The 21,358-nt window shown below is 41.5% G+C and overlaps 1 protein-coding gene across 1 annotated transcript in view; it reads right to left on the bottom strand.

Moving 5' to 3' along the window:
• sorcs2 (sortilin-related VPS10 domain containing receptor 2) overlaps positions 1–21,358 on the bottom strand; it is a 371,041-nt gene that overhangs the window by 104,999 nt on the left and 244,684 nt on the right. The window lies entirely within an intron of this gene.

The raw sequence follows: 21,358 nt of genomic DNA, 5'->3' as shown, positions 1-21,358 counted from the left end.
AGCAACCAGCCAGGCCCGGCAGCGGCCAGCAGCACATACAGTACACACACAAGCAGGACTGAAGAATGGCAGAGAGGAAGAGGAGCGCTGTGTGGCTATATTTTCAGGCCGAAAATGAAACGATGACAAGCTGTATAATTTGTAAAAAAGGCTGTAAGATACAGTGTTAACACAATAAATGTATACAAGGAATGTATATGGACATTCTGTCGTGGGTTTTAACTTAATAATCCAATGGAAAAATCACAAACCTACTTAAAGGTCATGAGAATCCATTCAGATTTAGCAATTTGATGATGCATCCACCTTAATTATTAAAAAGTATCGGAATTGTAATACGATAATTGTATCTGTATCGGATCGATACCAAATTTTGCAGTATGGCACACCACTACTGTGCAATAGAGAGCTCTCAGAATGAAATGACCACAGCTCTCACCCACTCAAGTGCATTTGTGTTCACCTGATGAGTGTTTAACAAGGTTGAAAGTACACAACCTGCTCCAAGCTTTAGATTTAATTACAGTTAAACCTGTGAGTTGAAGCAAAATGGACCTGAAATGGACTTCAACAAAAACACAAGGTTGGATAATGATCTTAATTGCTGCAAAAAGATTTGATACTGTCTGCGTGGCAACAAAAACCCATCAGCTCAATCATTTCCCAAGAGCGTTGCAGGGTACTTCCATGGTTGAGATAACTGATTTGAACAGATATCGAGTATTTAATTGGCTGGCTGACAATGTTTTGCAAAAACAATCACTTTTAATGGACCGAAATGGAGGGTGCACAATTGCCCCACTGGGTTACTTTGCAGCTCAGTTCGCAGTGCTAGAATACTGGACCAATTTCAGAAATGTTTGTCCACGTCAGACAGAAATGCATGGGGAAATGGGGTCTAGGTTGGAAGACATGAAATTAGCCTTTAAAGATATCATTGAATATGGGCTCAATCCCTTTTAAACCAACCAGGAGCTCATGCTGCTTCGCTGCTACAGTTCCGACACCACCAATACGGCGAAAAGGGAGTTTCAGCTAGCGCTGCTCTTCCTCCAGGCAGCACCATAGGAATGCGCCATTGTGTGGTTACACACTTTGAAAACTTGGCAGACAGCGATCACGGTAATATAATGGCAAGCCGAAATCAGTTGCGGTGCGGTAGACTTCCTCATGCTCAACAGGGTTCTCTTCTCCCTGGTGACACACTAGTCTATATCCTCGATGTTCCACTTTCGGGATTGCTCCGGTGCCGCAGGACAAGCCGCCGGATGCATGTCTTTTTGCCAATGTCCGTCCCCTTCCTCTGTCTCTGTGTTGGTGTTTTAACCTCCGGTGGATTCATGAGGACTATGGTTAACTGCTGCTCAGAATCTATCTGTCCAATCTGAGTTTTCTGTCGCACGACTAAAACTACTTTTGAACGTACACGTTCCACCAAAACAAGTTCCTTCCTGAGGCTATTTTGCAGCGGCTCCGTGCGGAGCTTAGCGCCGCTCATGGCGATTGTGATTGGTTTAAAGAAATGCCGATAAACCAGAGCACGTTTTTCTCCCATCCCGGAATGCTGTGTGGACTAGTCAGACCCTTCCCCGCAGCGCTGTGGAGGAATGTCTGGCAAAGTGAGAGTAGTGACAGACTGACAGGCTGAGGTTGTATTGCAAGGCAAGGCAAGGCAAGGCAATTTTATTACTATATTTGTGTGCCTTGGCTCTAATGGCGCACCGTGTGCTACAAATTATATAATTTCACACAAACAGATATTACTCTTCGCGCACCAACTCAACAATCGAGAGTTGTACAGGCAGCTGCGATTGTGAAACAAAACACAGGGAGAGGGCGTACGCCGGACTCAGACTCGAGAAGCTTTTCTGTTGTCTCGGACTCGTTGGTATTTGGACTCAGACTTGACTCGGGCATTGGAGTTGGTCTCGATCGAGTCCAGTACTATATGCTTTTGCTCTAAAATAACTTCCTCCTTCAAAACGAAACCACTGATGAAGTGCGCGCGTTCAGAAAACAGGTATTAGTTTAATTCAAAATCCATCTAGAACAGGCATTGAGATTGGTTGCCTGTTACACGCCTGGCTGCATCATAGGCCTCAATCATCAGTTATCAATCATTTTCATGGTTGCCACAGACACAATGTCAGCGAACACGTTGTACCAGGGATGTAGCGGTTAATCGATTTCACTATTAACCGCGCTACACCGAGTGTTAACTGACTGCACGTTATGTGTAGCAGTGTGTGCAGTTCCTATTAAACGCTTGAGTTTGCGCACACGCGGCACATCAGACACCAGGTCCGATCACCGTGAGTACTGAGTGATGTACAACAGGTGGTACAACTTACTGCTGCAATTTTTTTACGTTACATGAAGTTAGCAAACAGCAGGGAAACTAACCCTAACCCTAACCCTAACCCGGCCCCTAAGCACACGACAGCTGCAGCCGCATTGGGGAATTCAACCCAAGTTGGTAAGCTTGCTAGCAACTTCTTCATTAACAATGTTGTTAAGTGTTTGTTAGTTTATTAACGTCACCAGTTAGCTAATGTTAGCCTGTTTAATGTTAAGGGTAACGTTACAGTTAACAGCTAACGAGTGCAGATGTGAGTTGTGCATGCGTCACTTTGCGACAATGACGCTCCCTCCTCCTCCACACACCGATGGCACAGCATTTGGACCATTCTGGGTTCAGTGTCTTGCCCAATGACACTTTGATATGGGACTGCAGGGCCAGCGATTGAACCACCAACCTTCCGATTGGTAGATGACCACTTTGTCACCTGAGCCACAGCTGTCTAAAAAGAGAATGGGTGGGAAGAAATGAAAGACCAAAGAGACAGAGTTATAAAAAAGTGATGGGGGCTGTAGATTTCAGAGCACCGAGGCAGGAGGAAAGAACATATTCCTATTACCAGGGGGTAGTAGGAATGGAACTGACCAAGCATTTACCGACCATTATTTTAATAGAAAAAGCTATGAGATGTTTACCACTGACAAGCTGGCACCCGTGAGGAGATATGATGCAACATGTGAGTTAATAAAGACATAATAAGAGGATATTCCACCCTTCAATCATTCTGTGTCTTAACAATAGAGCTCCTTATTACATTATAAGAGCAGGATGAGTAATACAACTGTTATTTCTCTTCTCTCGATGACTCGATTCCAGAAGTCTGTCTCTGCCCCCAAAAAATCCTTTCTATGCCTTACGCCTACCTTACAAGAGGCATTGTTGGTCTATGAGTCACATTTTTTGTCAAAATAAAAGTCCTGTGCTACTTTCATGTTCTTATTGGGGACAAATGTGTCCCCCCAAAAAACTACGGCAATGATATTATATGTAATAAAAACTTTTTTATATATGTAACTAGGCGTAGATGTCCATTGATCGTGATCCGGGGTGGATAGGAGAAACACAGCATATTGCCTTTTTTTTTAAAGCTTATATTTTTGGCTAAAGTCAGGAAAGTGGGAGAGAGAGGGGGGATGACAATACAGCAAAGGGCCGCAGGTCAGAACCGAACCCGCGGCTGCTGCGAAAAGGACTGAGCCTCTGTACATGAGGCGCACACTCAACCTGGTGAGCTAACCAGGCGCCCCAATGTAACCCAACTTCTACCGCATAGACTAACTTCTTACCCCTCCTTTTTTGGAAAAATCCAAAAAATTGATTGGTTTTTTTTCCCACCTGGACCTGTACTCTCCATCATTTGTCCTCCTGCTCTACTCTACCCTGCTATAACTGGTCACTCAACGCTGACCATAAGACCCCATTATACACACACACACCTGCTTTTTTATTACTAGATTACGTTTTTGGTCGACAGATTCTCAGCTGAGGGATTTGTCTCCTTTGAGCCATAACGTTCCATATTGCAGTAGTGCATCATGTTGCTGATTATTTTTATTTTTTTTACACAGAACCTATATCAGTTATGCAGAAAATGTGAGCAAGAACAGTTTTTATTTTAAGCGGAAGGTTGTTGTTGCTCTCACTAAACTACTGAATATGTTAGTGTTCTTTGGCCATTTGCCCACGCTGGCTGTAAAAGAAGCTTCTATAAATCATACATTACAATCGTTCACTGTATTATCAATCAATATGTTGTTTACTTTTAACAGCGTCATGTTGTTAATCAGTATGACGTTTACTTGCATATGAAACGTGGTATAAATCCGGATGATGTTTCTACTGGTCCTGATTTGCTGAAGTATGTTTTACACTGCTGGTGTATTGCAGCTAATAATATACTAATAACAGAACACCGATTAGAAAAAGAGTCCATTGGTAGGCCTATTTACCAGAGATAACACAATCTATAAAATACATTTCACTTTGATTTGTCCAAAAACTGAAGTGATTCATTATGGGACAGTGTCAGACCTAAATGTGTCCTTGAGTGTAATGTTTAAATCTGCTGCATCTAACTAATTATCTGTAATTAATTATAATTATCTTACTATAAATCAAGGACCCTCTGTGCATGTGCGTGAGTGTGTATGTGTGTCCTTCAGATAATCCTGCATGCACAAAAGATGTCCCATCGCATGCAGCACACTGAAAAAACCAACAACAGCGACCTGTGTGCAGTCAAGAATGTCTTTGCAGCGAGCTTCCAGTTTGGAGCCAAAAAGTGATCATCCGCCAAACACTGATTGCTGTCTACCCTTCATGCAAATGATGAAATTAAACCGTACACAGACACATGTTAGATGAACGCCCGGGCTCTCATGATTGTTAAGACTAATATGCTATCTTAGTTTAGCGTGTTAGCATGCCAACATTTGCTAATTAGCACTAAACACAAAGAACAGCTGAGGCTGAAGGGAATGTCATTATTTTTGACCTGATGGTTGTTTTACAATTGGTCCTTAGGGGAAAATGAATGACTGAACTACATTTCATTGCAATCCCTTCAATAGTTGTTAAGACATTTTTCTAAAAAAAATGTGAACTTTACGGTGGTGCTGGAAGAAACGTCAAGGGAGCGTTAAAATCAATAGGATTCATCATCTGGAAACCATCAATGTCTGTACCAAATTTTATGGAAATCAATCCACTTCTGAGATATTTTAGTTTGGACCAAAGTGGTGGATCAGCTGACCAACTGACTTGCCACTGTCATGCCTCTAGCAGGAATAATAAACCGTGCCAAAAGGTCTATTTCTCTTATTTTAGTTTGTTGTATAAACCAAGCCATATATAAACTCAGACAGGAATGATAGGCCTATGTTTGTGGCACTGATGAACTAAAAGAAAACAAAAGACTAATTGCAATCAACATGCATATTAAAGCTATAATGCCTTCATATGTTGTTTGTAGATGTTTGTATATATTGAGTTGTAACAAAAATAATTTCCCCCTGGAATTATTAAAGTATTTCTGATTCTGATTCATCATTAGGCGTGTCCCATTGAAAATAAAGCTGTCGTGCTCAACTATTTTATATCAGTGAAGTCCGTTACATTCAAGCCATTGCCAAATGAGTTGATACAAAGCTAATCATGTATAAATGTATGTTTTCAATGTTTCAGTCAGCATTGTACTGCTATGAAAAGACCTACAAGTTCAGCAGGAGTACTAAAAACCAAAAAAGAAAGCAACCAATGGTGAAAACAAACATGGATAACCATTGGTTTGGCTTTTCATAGTTGGTGAGTGCTGAAAAAAGAAAATGGACTGAGATCAGACACGGATGTCACCTTACTGCTCTTTAAACAGGTTAGTAATGGGGGTTGTAACGTATTAGGTAGAGATGCACCGATTGACCGGCCGGTGACCGGAATTTTTCACGCCATCAGCCATGACCGGCGACCTGACAGTCAGTCTGACGCTGTAACGTTACTGTTTAAAACGCTTTCCAGGTTAGTGGGGGTGCATACCGCTCAAAACCAACATTGAAAACGTAGTAATCTTCTCTCAGCGTTTAGTTTTGTTGCTAAACTGTGTGTAAAATGAGCGGTGACATTAAATAAACATGTTTCAGGTAACGGCACACTACCGTCTATTTGCTGGATTGTTCCGAGATAACCGTTGGTAGCTAACGTTAGCAGATTAGCCTGTTGACAGCAACGGTAGTGTTCATATTTATGCACAATGACACATAAAGCAAACTTGCTAAGAAAGGAACTACACACTGTTTTCAGGTAACGTTACTGATGACGTTCAAACAGACCTGTGTGTGTTTTGAGAAATATCTTTATACTGCATTTAGGCTATATTTATTTTATCTTTATTTGTTATTTATATATTATTTTATTGCCATTACCTGTTTTCCCTGTTTTCATACAGAAGTTTAGTATTGCTAAATATATCTTTTTTGTTGTTGGATATTGGCTGTGAAAAGAAGGAAATGGTTCTAACATTGCACTTTAGATGTGTGTGAATTTCCCACACCAGGAGTCATTTATATAGTTCTATTTTATAGTGATCGATTGTCTATTGAAAAAATGTTCTATGTTCTGTGCAAAATGTAAAATTTTCTATTAAAGAAAAGATAGAAAATAAATATTTGTGTGTGCTGTAAAGTGGTTAGAAAAAATTAAATTGGAATCGGCTAAAATCGGTATCGGCTTGCCTTAGTCAAAGAAAATCGGAAATCGGAATTGTCCTAGAAAGTTGTAATTGGTGCATCTCTAGTATTAGGAGCAGAAATTATTGCTATTTAATTTACTCGACCACCCGACAGTGTTGTTGTCATTACTTAGAATGGGGGGGGGGGGGTTAATTAGACCTAATTAGTGTCATTAATGTTCCGGCTGCCATTGTCTGTGCTGCGTTCCGGCTGCGTCGCGGTTTTGTTTCGTCCTCTGTCACGCGCCATACCACACCTTGCCTGCCCGACTGGCAGATTATATTGTCTCTTGAAAGAACAATCACGTGTTTATTAAGCTAGTAGTATCTACCTTCCATTCCAAGCACTTAGCAATTAGACTCCATGCCTTCTCTTTTCTGACGTTGTCTTTATAAAAAGGATCTGTGATGTCTTATTATGTTTTTCAACCTCCAAGATGAATCCTGCATCGTCCGTGGTGTTATAGAGGAGACATATACGATATTGTGGGGTGTCTTTTGGTAAATTGACTTAATGCTCTCGCTGTTGTCCCTTCCTGGAGAAAATAGGGGCCGAGTGAGACCATCCTGATCTCGCGAGCTCCAGAGTTGAGCAAATGCGAACAATCCATCTGGCGGAGTCAGGTTACATGAGATGTAGATCTTGTGTGTCAGGTAATTTCCACGTTGAGTTCATATTGCAAACATTTGCACCTTTGTTACGTTGCAGTGTGCTTCCACAGTCTCCACTGTACTGTAACTCACGCAAATGATATTGCAGCACCGCACAGTGTTGCAGTATACCATATACTTTACATCCTGTACGTTTTGTAATTTCATGTTATGTTGCCATTACATTTCTGTTTCATTGGTATAACGAGCTCCAAAGTGACAGTAGCACCAGTAGCTCCGCTGCAGCTGCCCGGCTATAAACTAGTGTGAGTGGGCTTTCTGGCATGCTGCTGCTGTTGGCAAAAAAAGCTGTGTTGATATGAATGCTCTATGGAGCATTATGTCAGATCTCTGCTTGTTAGCATGCTAAACTGATAGCATACAGGCAAGTGCCAAACTCCAATAAATAAAAGCGAATTACCCAAATAAGGACACAAAAAGAAATCTAAATTGCTAAAGATATTGGTTCTCAATTTGAGTAACATACAACAAACAGCCCTTTCATTTGCACAAAAGGTACAAGCACGGTTACACAAACGAGGTCCTATCTCTTTTTAAAATGTAATGGCATTTTTCTGTGCAGACAGAAGGATGATGAGTGGTTGTTTGGAGCCCAGTTTGTACTACTGATATACAAGAAGGTACAGTCCAGCCTTGTTAAAGCTTCATGCCTGGCTAAGCAAACAGTCATTATAACAATCTGTACCACAGTACAAAAACTGTTTTTTATTGTTTCATCAATCGGACTTGAATGCAAACGACTGCTATCATTTGTAGTCATGTTTGTCCTCTGTCAACCTAGGTTGCAGATAGGGAGTTTGTTTCGGGCTGGATGGGCACGGAAAGCACACGGGGGGAGACAGAAGACAGTGACGGGGGAGAATACGTGATGTAAAACCGACCTTTGCTCTCTGAAATGCAATCTTGCATTGTTTGCACAGAGCATCGGAGCAGGCTTTTCCAAGAGGCCTTTCAACGCCATCTGTTTTTATTGACCCTTCATCCTCGGGTTTGATAACACCACCACATCTTACCTCTATCCCTCTCTGCTCTTTCTCCATTCCTCCTCCTCTCTGATGGATGGAATAGGGAGATAGCGGCAGCAGCAGCGAGACATTACAGGAAGGGCAAGACCCCCCCCACTGTGAGAGGGGGGGGGAGGGTGGGGGTGGGGGATCTCTGTTTGCGACACTTATTTTATTCCCCCCACAAGTGTCCCAGTGGGAGAGAGAATCTCTGTCTGTATCTTACTTCAGCTCCTCCATTAGTAATCGGTACGTGTCTCAGGCTCACAATGACATCAGGAAATCGAACGTTTGGCAGTTGGAGCTTTTTTCTGTGCCGAGGGATTTCTCACATTGTTGCCATTGTTGCCAACATTCCGCTGCGCACAGGGGCTCTATTGGCAAGGGACGTCACACATGAGGCTACGTGAGAATACAGACCCAACATATTGATGCATTCTTTGCACTATCAGCCTATGAATATGTGTATTCATACCTCTACCAAATGGACAAACTATCAAAACGGGCCACCACCCTGGAATCAGGGACCAATAACTGAACTGTGAAAACAGCCTCATAGGTGGTGTTCCCATTAAAATACAGATCTTAATTCATTTGATTAATTGATGTCATATTTATGAAGTGAACGGGAAGGGTGGAAATCGAGGCACTGACCTGTTCAACCAGCTGTTATTACAGCATATACACAAATAATCACAAACTACTGCTCTTTAAAGTATAATAGAATTGATTTAACTTCCAAATTATTAATTGTCCATCAATAGTTCTTAAATCAATAAACCTATTTACTTGTTACAAACTACAACAAAGGCCTGACGTGAATCTAATGAAATCAGTCACCTCCTGCTCCTCTTGCGTCCCATTAAAAGCTGAAGAAAATCGCATCGAGACCGTTCTTTTGTTTCATTGTGATTTTTTGGTTTATTGTTTTGTCTCTTGTAAAAGAGATTTTTGATATCAGTGGTAAAATAAAGGTCAAAAGAAAGATACTTTTATTGTGAAGAAATCACCTGATGTTAGCAATGTCAATGAGCTGACTGGTGGGGGGGAGAAGGCAGGGGGCAGGGGCACCCATGTTGGAAAAAAAAATGCTGCAAAAGTGCCCTCTTGGATGCTCCTATGGTAGATAAACATGAATACATAAAGTGCCATCTACAGTCACCCAATGTGCAAAAAAAAACCCATAATAAAGTGCCATTTTACGTGCCATTCCAGTGGAAAAAACAGGATGCAGTTCCATGTAGGAGCTGCAGATCAAAGATGTTTGTCAAGATAATTCAATTTAAAGATTGTGTCTGGATTGAATTGTGTAAGGATTGTGTTTGACTGGAAAATATTTGCTGCCACGGAATCTTTTGGAGAATTTCTTCAACACAACAGTAGCCTTAAGGAACCAGAATGCAAAATGGCCACAACACAAGTCTTATCCATGATCATAGGCAATCCCTAATATTTATGAAGCGGTTGGCTGGTTTACACCTGTACACCCACCGTTAATTGAGAGCAAGAAGTTAGTGAGCGCTTCTAAAAAGGATGTTTAACCTTTGAGCTTCAAAAATATAAATTGCATGGCCGGCTTGGCCAAAAAGACCTGTCCTGGCATGGCAGTCAAATAGAGACCCTGTCTCTTACGATTTAGACATACGGCTAATCACTCAAACATCTCACATTCGCCAAGAAAACATACAGCAAAAGGCCGTGCTAAACATTTCAGGCTGTCCTGCCAACCTGTATACAGTACATTTTAACACCAATGTATGCTGTAACAATTTTTCACTCTAATCGCAAAAGTCTCAAAAGGTTCAGTCTCTCGCAACTTCATTGCAACAAAAATACAAAAGACATCTGAACTTTTATCACATTTTTTTACAAAAGCTCCCGCAACATCAGGCATTTTTGGCCGCAACAATCTAAAAAAAAAAGGCCACGAAATCCTGGAGGCACTGGCTAATTTAAACCAGCAAATACTTAAGCATGCAATGCTTTAATTTAATTGAAGCATGAGGCTGGATTTGTTCACTTTGTTTACCACACACACTGGTCTCCGGTGATTTAGTCCTGTGCTTTATAAGCCCACCGTTGACCTCCCTGTAGACTAGATCCTCGACGTTCCACGATTATTTCACAGCTGCTCCGTGCGGAGCTTAGCGCCGGCCATGACGATTGTGATTGGTTTAAAGAAATGCCGATAAACCAGAGCACGTTTTCCTCCCCCTCCCGGAATGCTGTGTGGACTAGCCAGACCTTCCTCCGCTCCACAGCGTGTGGATGGCCTGGCAAAGCGAGACTAACCTCCATGTGATTGTTCTGTAGAACTTAAGACTCAACAACTCAGACGTTCTTTTAATGGAAAAAACGATTACGTTGCCAGTAAACACGTTGATAATGGAGGAGAGAGTAGACAGATAAGGCAACCTGGGAATAACTTTGGTAAAGCTGGGGGCCACTAAGCCTTGACGAAGGTACATGTTGTATAACAATTGTTATTGGACTTTTTCATTGACCTACTTTATAAGACTTATACCCTTGGACCTATCATATTGACTTACTATAATCCTACCTCTGGGCTTTGTACTATTGTTAAGGAACTTCAAATTAACTTTCTGTTAATTTCTTTGGTAATTATAGCTTGTGGGGAGGCGGGACTCTCTCTTCCATTTTGAACTGTTGATGTAGTGCTGATATTTGGCTACACAAAAACAGAGTCCATAGCAATTACATAATGTGTAACCCGATGTCCTGGGAGAGAGAAGGAATGGGAAGAAGTTGTCATATTCTGACATTGGACCACACACATATGCAATCACACAGTCACAAACCCCATCTTAACATCCACAAGCCTTTGAGCTTCACAATATAAACCATGGGCTCAGCTTTTTAATACTTATAATAATAAAAAAATCTCTATCTCTCTCTATGTTTCCTCAGCCCAATGTTATTTCTCCTCTCCTCTTTTTTCTCCTCCCTTCCCCTCACCTGTCTATATGGTAGCTTAAAAACAACAAAATGAAAGTACGGTACTTTTGCTTAAAAGAAAAGCTGAGTGGTGAGTTTAACTTGACTCTGTTCTGGTGGAACTAGTGCTGGGAAAAAAGAAAAAAAAAGGAAGAATGCAGTGTTGATACAAAGTATTTGTAAAGTATGTAACAGCCATAGACTGTATAATATTAATGGACAGCGCATGTGTGACGTCACCCATTGGTTGGTGGAGATCTGCTATCTGTCGTTGAGTTTGCCGTTACGGGCACAGCCATCCTGGTTGGGGATGTGAGGATTTTAGACGAGAGGGAGGAGAGAGGGAGGAGCCACTTTACGTTACACACTTTCACTGGCAGTCACATCATAAAACACCCCCTGCTTTATCGCCGATTTTAAAGTCAACGAGACAATAATTTAAAAAATGAACATCATTCTGTGTTGCAGAAGCCTTAAAGCCAGAGATTGAGACCATAAACTCATTATGAAAATGTTTACTGGGGTAATAAATCAAGTGAGAAGGGGGTCACTTTCTCATAGACTTCTACAGAAACTGAACTCCTTTTGCAGACACACGTGTCGCCCCCTGCAGGAATTCAGATAGAATGCAGGTTTAAGGCACTTCCGCATTTGCAGCACTTCGCCGAACCGGATGCGTTGTCCATTAATATTATACATTCTATGGTAACAGCTTTCCAGTTAGCATTTTGTAACAGGAAAGCTCTTTTCAACAGTAAAATCTCATCACAGTGATGTCATCAGCCCTGGTGACTCATCTCCTGAGTTCAACTAAAATAAAATGTAAATAAATAAACCCACCAAGCTGATAAAACCAAATACACCTGTGTAATTAAGTAAATCTACTTAGCTAAGGGAATTAAGCAGTTTGGATGTTGCTGAAGGGGTCAAATTGAGCATTGATTTTCTTCTTATTATTAAATTGTGGGCAAAGCAGTGGCAATTAATTAGTTCGACTCAATTCTGAAATGGTGCACACAAAGTAATGAAAACGAAGGGTAGGAATAACATGTATTTGCAAAAAATTACAACAGCCTCCCAGTGCAGGAAACTGTGGCCTTCATATATCATTTTTCTTCACTACCCCTCTCTCTTACTTTTGTTCAGAGGCGTAATTCTTTTTTCTTTCAAACCTCCACATTCTGTGTTCTCCTTCAAAACCACCTCCTCCTCTCACCCTTTTCTTTCTCAATTATATTTCAGTCTCTCACCACTCCCCCCTCCTCCTGCTGCTCTTTCTCCGTGTGATTTTGGACTGCAGTTTAATAGACACCCATGTTTTAATAAAGTCAGCTGTGACCTGCGGCAGCCCCCCCCCCTCCTGCTGGACTTCGAGGTTTATTGGAGGAGCGACGGTGGGAAAATGAAAGAAGATGAGATGAGGTTTGAGGAGAGGCGGGTGAGGGGACGACATTGTCATCCCGGAGAAATCTGATGGCTGCATAATCCTTTGCTGCTACAAATATGAAAGAGTGGGCAGCGAGAGGAGAGAGGGGAAAATGGAGAGCAGGCTGTGGCTTACAATATGTCGCTATATCTGCGTATCTGTGTCAGGGTCAGTTTCATTACAAGCTCTGACTCTGTGTGTGTGTGTGTGTGTGTGTGTGTGTGTGTGTGTGTGTGTGTGTGTGTGTTAACTTGCAGACAGCCACAACAATGAAATCACAGACATGGTGGTGGGGACCTATGAGGAGGGAGTACAGGGCATTATAGGTTATATAAACACAGCTTACATGAACCCACAATATTAAACATCAACAGCCTCCATTCTGTAATGGAAACAGCAAACAAATGATCTCTTTCACACTCTTCTCCGGTACTCAACTCTCCTTCTCCCACCACTTTCTCATTAAACTACAAAGACCAATACCAATCTTGAAACGGTTATTGAGACACACAGGACAAAGTGCATCCCTCATCCCTCGGTCCCCCCAAAGGATCACGAGATAAGCATTCCCAACCAAACAAGAGACATTTTCATCCTCTAAATCATCTGGAGTCCATATTGGCAGGACGACATAATTTATCAACGCCGTCCAAAACTGCCACTGCTGCCTCTGCAAATGAGATGTGGTTAAGAACAGGTCATGGTTTAAAGAAACTGTTGTATTTTGGCAGGAGACGGATGGCAAAATCTTTAAAGGTCCCACAACATGGTGCTCTTTGGATGCTTTTATATATATAGACCTTAGTGGTCCCCTAATACTGTATCTGAAGTCTCTTTTATATAGACCTTAGTGGTCACCTAATACTGTATCTGAAGTCTCTTTTATATAGACCTTAGTGGTCCCCTAATACTGTATCTGAAGTCTCTTTTATATAGACCTTAGTGGTCCCCTAATACTGTATCTGAAGTCTCTTTTATATAGACCTTAGTGGTCCCCTAATACTGTATCTGAAGTCTCTTTTATATAGACATTAGTGGTCCCCTAATACTGTATCTGAAGTCTCTTTTATATAGACCTTAGTGGTCCCCTAATACTGTATCTGAAGTCTCTTTTATATAGACCTTAGTGGTCCTCTAATACTGTATCTGAAGAACTATTATATAGACCTTAGTGGTCCCCTAATACTGTATCTGAAGTCTCTTTTATATAGACCTTATTGGTCACCTAATACTGTATCTGAAGTCTCTTTCTTGGTGCAGAATTACAGCCACTAGAGCCAGTCCCACAATGAGCTTGGTGGAGGGTGGGGGTGTGGTCTTGACCAACTACCACTTTGCTCGTTTGAAAGCCATGATGTCTCTCTCTCTCTCTCATGGGGGGGCCAAATTCTCCGGGCGGGCAAAGCAGAGAAAGGGGAGGTAACCTTGCTCCTTATGACCTCATAAGGAGAAGATAACTGATTGGCCCATCTGAGCTTTCATTTTCTCAAAGGCAGAGCAGGATACCCAGGGCTCGGTCTACACCTATCACCATTTCTAGCCACTGGGGGACCATAGGCAGGCTGGGGGAACTCACATTAATTTAAAAAACCTCATAAAGTGACATTTTCATGCCATGGAACCTTTAACGTATAACATTGAAAGGTTTGTACAACCAACCATCAACTCAACTTCTCACAGAACCCTGAATAAACATAAACATCAATGTGGGTCATTTTGTGATAAGGAGAGGCTTGATCATAATGAGGGGGGGTCACGAGATTTATAAAATAGGTAAAATATTGTACTGCTACACAATTGTGTAGCAGATAACCCCCTAACCCCTAACCCTGTTATGCACAAGTCAAGTTATAGTCATTATTTATGTCAGGACAACCTGGCTATCAGGATATGTATGCTGCAGGGATGTCAAAAGAATGTATAAATTGTTATATGACTATAAATTCAAAAGAAAAGTCTAAACGGAAATGGAATCTCACAGAGAACATAAAAAAACAAACGTTTCGGCTATTGAAAATTGTTATCCCATGTCTTGCCAATCAGGGGAAACATAAATAACCTGTGTAACTAACAAAAATATGAAAATCTTTAGATTTTTCCCCATAAAAGTCCATACACTTTTATCCAAAAACTTAGTTGTGTCATCAACAATGTATTATCTGTCTGCCATTAGACCACAGAAGGCCAAATACCACGCATTTCAACATCCAGGCTTCATCAGCCTGCTATCTGTTTATCTATCTGCCAGGCCTCTGCAAGGACCTTCCAATACGTACACACACAAACACACGCACACAAACACACACACACACACACACACATCGAAACTGCCTGCGAGCTTCTCCTGTACTATACGGTAATTTCTCTACTGTGCGACAGAAAGTCGCGTCATTATGACACAATCATTAGCCTATTTTAATAAAAGCGTCTGCTACGGAGCCATAACGTGAGCTACAAGGTAATGGAGCCTTTTATACATTGTCGTGTTTCTTTAGAAATAAACAATGGACAAATAGAGTCTTTAAACGCTTCAGATGTAAAGTTATTCACTGTCAAAGTGACGTCAAAATGAATGGGAGTCAATGGAATGCTAACGGTACCTGATGGCTGGTTAGCATCAAAATGGCTCCATAGGAGCTACGCTTTGTGGAGGCTGGCTTACCCCTTTGGTTTTTTCATACAAAAGATGACTAAATACAGTAAATAGACGTTCAGTTGTGGATTCATCGCTCTGGAATTACTCGTGCAGGTCTCCAAAAGGTCTCAAAAAAGTTTCAGGCCTGATTACTAAGCTTCTGGAAGGGCTACAAAGGCCCTGAAGCATTTTGCTGTAAAGCTCCAGTTGTTAGCTACAAATCTAAAGGTTCAATGGGCGCGGAGCAAAATGGAGATTACGTGAGTTGATTTTTGGATTCATCATTATTTATTTATTTTACAATGGCATGCTGGGTAGATGGATTAAAAAGCTCCTGGATGGCCTACAATTGTAAGAGGACCTCATTGAAACAGCACATATCTCAGCTTCTAAACAAAAAAAGGAAGTCTCTACACTGTGCTGATCTGGAGATATTACATATTACATTAAACACATAGTGGTTAGTGCCCACTATTTACAGTACCTCCAGATTAAGATGGAATTTATTAATAGTTTTCCATTTCGGAAGGGTGGTGCCCAAAGGTGAATTTAATGCAAGTAAAATGATGTTACTTAGTGTAAATACGGATCTTTTCTGATATCTCGAAGTAAAAAAACAAAGTGAAAAGCTCAGGCCTGCAGAGTCCTCTCGTCTCTTTTCACCCACCGCCTCTGCCTGCTCTCCTTCACTCTTCCTCCAACCCCAAGATTACAGTCTGCAAATAGGAATTTCAATACACATCTGCACTGGTCTCATACAGCCAAGATAATGTAGGCTTATCATTAAGCCAGACCCATCGCTGACATGATTGTGTTTCCCCCAAACACCCACACTTGGGCTCACAACCTGCTGTTGCTGCCGTTTCTGAGGCTGCCTGGTTATAAATAAATGGCGAGCGGCGGGGGGTGGGGGTGGCGAGGCGTCTGTGTGGGCTCAAACAAACACGCGGCAATGTCTGGAAACCAAAACACAAGTAAACACCTTGACAGTTACTTCAAAACTCAGAGGACACAAGAGCATTTGCATAAACACACACGTTGACTAACCACTGGCTGCCAGCACAGAGCAAAGCTAACCATGCGTGCTCATACAGTCCACACACACACACACACACACACACACACACACACACACACACACACACACACAAATACACACACACACACACACAGGGAAAATGATAGTGATCAAAGCAGGCGTCCCACAGAGATTTTCCCAAAATGTGCGTCAAGATGGCAGCGAGCTCCTCCCTCCTCTGATTACCATGAGCTCCCTATAATGACAACCCCTCTCTTTACCATTTCCTCCAGTGTTTTGAATCCAAGTCATCCCCCCTCCCTCCCCCCCAGTGCCATTAACCTTTTTTTGGGACAAATGATTGTGGGGCTATTAAAGACTTAAACTGAGCTTAAAACGGCCGTGGCCAGGATAAGAGGGTTTCAGTGAGGGGCTTTAGGGGGCAGTGGGGGCATCTGTAAGGCAAATCCCCTGGTTGAGTTATGTTTGGGGTTGCTGCCTTGAATAAAGTGCACATTGTGGGTGAGATAGAGAGTAATGCATCTTCAGCTGATGAAAAATCCAAAGGCAGGACGGTGGGGGACGTGCAAGCACTTCTGGGAGTGCTAGGAGGAACGGTAAGAGAGGAGAGATAGTCATGGTGACGTGGCATGAGAGAAAGACTTTTATTCATATGGGGAAATTCTTCATGAATAAAAGAATATATTATGAGTTTCATCAGTAAACAAACATTTTCGCAGTCTGATACTGCGACTTTCTTGACTTGCAAAATTATCTTTTAAGTTGACGAACACCATATGTTGTAATCCATCGCTCAATTCACACAGGATCAACATAATATATACATAATTTGTCTCTCCCCGTTGACTACTGTACATATTTTCTTCTGAAATAGGGTCCAATGCTGGTCCACCGGAAGGGGAAGGGCTTTGGCTCTCTGCTTAGATTTAGAGACTGAAGAAAACCAGAGTGGTGGAATAGTGTCCTCTTACCACATTTACAACACACAACATTTAAATTGCTTAAAATTATTTTATTTTTTTTAAATATTGGCATTCCTGATCTCCATACTAAAGTGAATAGGCCAATAAAAAGTTTTAAGTAAAATGCAGACTGTGTCCATTCAATCTGTCCATGTCTATGGTTTCTGTGTGTGCATGTTTGTGTATTTCGGGCCTATGTGTGTAATGTAACAACAACAGAGTACAAAGTGTACAAAGTGCTTCTTCTATTAAGCTCTATAAAAGACAATAATAGAAGACACTGAATTCCTCCTCTGCTTTAATACTGACACTCAACACAACTACCCCCCTCCCAGCCATTAGCTGTCACTTTTGTATCAAGAGCAGTGAGTGCAGCAGTGGGTGACAGCTCTATCACAGCACTCCAACTGCAGTGCAAAAATGTAACATACCAGAGCTTAGAAATGAATAAATAAAGAGGAAGAAGAGACAGGTAGAAGCATATGGCGTTATCTATGTGCCTCACTCCTGAGCAAGCAATTGTATCTTTTGAGCACAGAGAACTATATTTTGCAAGCACATTACATTACATTTTGAACAGAAATTAACACTCGCAAAAACTTATTCCGTCCGTGCTCAATAAATGTATGTGCATGTTTGCTATTATCCATATTTACGTGCACATTTTCGCAGCATTACAAGTGTGCCAAAAACCAACAAATCTGGTCAGTTCTGATTGGCTGTTTATCACCAATTAGATCACAAGTAGCAGCAAACACAAATCTACAGGGGAGCCTGTTGGTCAGAATACTGGTACAGTAAAATACTGACTACAGTGGAGCTGTTCGACTAATGTTACTGGATTAAAAACACATTTCGGTCAGTAGTTTGAATTATTGACTTACATCACAGAAATGTCTTAATATTTTTGTCTCATCCTTCAAAAGCAATCTAACGGCATACGGTCTATGCAGCAGACATGTCATCTGAACAGGCCTCGCAGTGCTGTGGAGATACAGAAGGTCTCGCAATGCCAGACTGAACAGCAAATCCCAGCTAGCTACATGTCCCACTATAGCCTAATGTAAGTAGTTTATAATACTTTGGTTACATACAGTAGTTACTGTGTTTTTAAAATTTCAAAAAATGCGGCCCCCGCATAAATATGCGGACTTTAGCTGATTATGCATTGAATTATGCGATCGCATAATCACGTTATTCTGGAGGGACTGAATATATATAGCCTAGGAAAACAGAATTAAGGTTAATAAAACTATGATAACTATGTAACCAGTATTACAAACTTCTTAGATGTGGCTGTATTGTGACATTTTATGCGTGTTGTTGATTAACACAACTATTACGGCATTTCTGTAGAAAAGATCAATAATAAAAAAAATACTGGAGAGATCAGTGCTTTCCAACCTTTCTGGTCTGAGGTTCCCCCACAGCCCTGTCAGATGAACTCACATACTATATCCCTACATCAATTCCAAATATATAGCACTATTTATAATATTAAAGTGGATATTTTTCCATTCTTTTTTCATACAATTGAACTGTAAACATTTAGGTTGGTTTGGTCAGACATTCTACTACTTGAAGTGTGGCTTAATGTTTCAACAGTCATCCATTACTTGTAGCTAATCATTTGAACTGTTTAGTCAGTACTTTTGGCTATTTATTTCTACCATTCATTACTTAGCTCTCTGTTTAAACATCTGTGTTGAGCAGTTTTAGCTGATATATTGTTTTAAATCAATCAAGAGAAGATTTGTGTTTCCTGCTACTAGCGATGTAATTAGAGATGAACGGCCAATCGGAATTAACTTTTAATTTTCCGATTGGTTGGTTTTGTGGTTTTGTGGCACACTTGTAACGCTGTGAAAATTTGAGGTAGTGTGTCAAGAGTTGAGTTTGTGCGGAGTGAAGAGGTTGAGAGCGAGGGAGACACGACCGGATGGTGCAGAGAAAGAGTTTTTGAGAGGGCACATGAGTAAACTGCATGATGCAAATACATTTATTGAATAGGTTTTGGGAAGGGAAGTTTGGGGTCCCCTGCTGGAGCTGCTCCCCCCGCGACCCGACACCGGATAAGCGGACGAAGATGGATGGATGGATGGAATAGGTTTTGGTTTGCTCAAACAAAATTATTTTTTGTATTAATTTCTGTTCAAAATGTAAAATCGTAAAAAATATAGTTCTCATGCTAAAAACACACAATTACTCGCTCAGGAATGAGGCACATATAAAAAGCAGAGGCGGAGAGAAGACATTACTCATATTTCCATAAGAGAAGTTGTGATAACAAGATGAACTGAAGGTTAGCTGTTAGCTTCTAGTAGAAAAGAGGTCCGACTGAATGTAGAGAGTAAAGTTAGGGCTTTTCCTTTACACTTCAATGCAGCTGTTGCAAGTTTGTAGCCAGCATCGAGAAGTCTTTAAAAGCACCAGTGATTTAATGCACAGGCTTGGGGCCTGACGGCATGAAAGGGAAAAAATAAATAAAATAAAATAAATCAGGCTTGACTTAGTGTGTGTGTGTGTTCATGTTGGTGGGTGGGGGGGCTGACTTGATATTCCAAAGCTGCAAGCCCTGACCAAAAAGCCCTCCCGCAGCAGCACTAGTTATACAGCCGGCAAATTAAAGGACACCAACGGAATTACCAACTGCGCTGCCCGTTACACCTTTGTGGTACAATCTCCCTTAGATCTCAGCTGCTAAGCCTTGGTGTCTGGCTGTCAAAGTGTTAATCATCTGGTAGTTTTCATCCATTTGTGGTTATTTTGACAAGACTAAATTAAGGCACGGTCTATCAGCTTCTCTACTGTGGAGAGAGTGGTGCCCCAAACCTATTTTCTGTTGAACGTTAAACAAATGATTGCTGATTGCCAAAATGGAGAGCCAAAATAGAGTGCAGGCATTCTATGACAAATCAAATATGAATAATCTCAATTAATTAACCCCCACATTCGCTACATAGTTGTTGTATAAATACACAAGTATATGAAAACAGAATCAGGTGATGTAGTCTACTCTTGCTTGTGCAATCAGTGCACATCTTCTGTATGTATGAGAGCCGCTGGGCAGGTGTGTGTGTGTGTGTGTGTGTGTGTGTGTGTGTGTGTGTGTGTGTGTGTGTGTGTGTGTGTGTGTGTGTGTGCGTGTGTGTGCGTATTTGTGTGTGAACCTGTGACTCATGTGCATGTTGAATATGATAGTATTGCTCACAGCAAGCCGAGGATAATTGGAATTTGCATATCGTCACACAAACCATGTCATTTACTTCACACCTGCCTCTAAAATATATAAACACACTTACTCTTATTCTCTGCTGATGTCTGCCTTAATCTGAACATTTCCTTTTATATAGAGCGATGCATTGAGCACGTAGAATGGAAAAAGTTTTACTTCTACAACCAGGAACGCACAATATAATTCTATTTGCAAGCCTAAAAAAGCCATCCACAGTAAATCTAATAAATGTGACATAGCTTGCCCAGCCCTGATGCCGCTGGCTCGACACACCCCCGTGCCCCCCCCCCAAGCAATGAGCCTTCTCATACTCCCTCTCCTAGCCCCATTTTTCGCACCCACCACCTTGATAGTGGGCAATAGCGTCAGTAAGGAACATCCATTATTTTAATGCCACCACGCGCTGTTTTCCTGGACCCACAGTCCTCACGTTGCTGAACAGACTAGCCCGGACTGCTGCACTCACTTCCTTCCTCCATAAACCGGGTCCTAGTCCATATTAGCCATAATGACACAGCTCGTCGGGAATCTGAACGGACGAAAGACGATTCTAATCAACTTTTAAAAAATGGGTTTTTATCAGCGGTCCCTCACGTCGCTGGTGTTGTTACCTGATGTTCATGGGGTCATCTCTGGTCAACGAGCTCCTGGTATTCCAGCAGTGGATTCAATACGCCGAACCACATCTCCTGCTGAACAGGTTTTGAGACTGTAACGTCACACTACGTCCACCTTTGCTTCCTTCAAAGAGAGGGTCATTGTGTTTGATCGATCGCTAGAGGTTGTTGGTCATTAAAAATATAACTATTGGTCATTTGAATTGTTTTGATAAACTTCCAATGCGGTTGT

Source organism: Perca flavescens, chromosome 19 (genome assembly GCF_004354835.1).
Source record: "Perca flavescens isolate YP-PL-M2 chromosome 19, PFLA_1.0, whole genome shotgun sequence".
In the NCBI taxonomy this organism is placed as follows: domain Eukaryota; kingdom Metazoa; phylum Chordata; class Actinopteri; order Perciformes; family Percidae; genus Perca; species Perca flavescens.
This window is presented reverse-complemented; position numbering and strand designations above follow the sequence as displayed.